Source organism: Carlito syrichta, unplaced genomic scaffold (assembly GCF_000164805.1).
Source record: "Carlito syrichta isolate Samal-C Ts95f unplaced genomic scaffold, Tarsius_syrichta-2.0.1 Scaffold7905, whole genome shotgun sequence".
NCBI lineage: Eukaryota > Metazoa > Chordata > Mammalia > Primates > Tarsiidae > Carlito > Carlito syrichta.
In genome coordinates, this window is record NW_006952001.1 from 1 (window position 1) to 753 (window position 753).

At 42.8% G+C, this 753-nt stretch overlaps 1 pseudogene; it reads left to right on the top strand.

Moving 5' to 3' along the window:
• The first annotated feature begins 9 nt into the window (after positions 1–9).
• LOC103253576 lies at positions 10–493 on the top strand (annotated as a pseudogene).
• Positions 494–753: the final 260 nt, after the last annotated feature.

A 753-nucleotide genomic window follows, 5' to 3' on the forward strand; every position in this document is an offset into this window, starting at 1 on the left:
ACCCAGAAAGGAGCCGAACCTAATGTGGACGCCGCCCAGGGCTCCATAGGCAAAAGGCTCCAACAGGAGTTGATGACCCTCGTGATGTCTGGTGACAAAGGAATTTCTGCATTCCCTAAATCAGACAACCTTTTCAAATGGGTGGGAACTATCCATGGAGCAGCTGGAATAGTGTATGAAGACCTGAAGTAGAACCTCTCTCTGACATTCCCCAGTGGCTACCCTTACAACGTGCCCACAGTGAAGTTCCTTATGCCCTGCTACCACCCCAACGTGGATACCCAGGGTAATATATGCCTGGACATCCTGAAGGATAAGGTCTGCCCTCTATGACGTGAGGACCATCCTGCTCTCCATCCAGATTCTGCTAGGAGAACCCAACATGGATAGCCCTTTAAATACACATGCTGGTGAGGCCTGGAAAAACCCCACAGCTTTTAAGAAGTACAAGCAAGAAACCTACTCAAAGCAGGTCTCCAGCCAGGAGCCCTGACCGGGGCCATCCAGTCTCGCCTGTGTCATCTTTTATTTTATCTTTTTCTTTGATGGTCTGTCCTTTCCTTGATCTTGAGCTGTGGTATTATATTTGATTTGTTTGTTTTTTAAATTAAGTCTGTGGTTGAGACCTTGTGATGTATATTAAATAAATATGTTTTAGTTTTTTTTTTCCTAAAAAAAAAAAAAAAATCAACGGATAAGAAAGTAGTATATATTTTCTGAACACATGTAAAACAGTAGTAATAAGTAATAAAA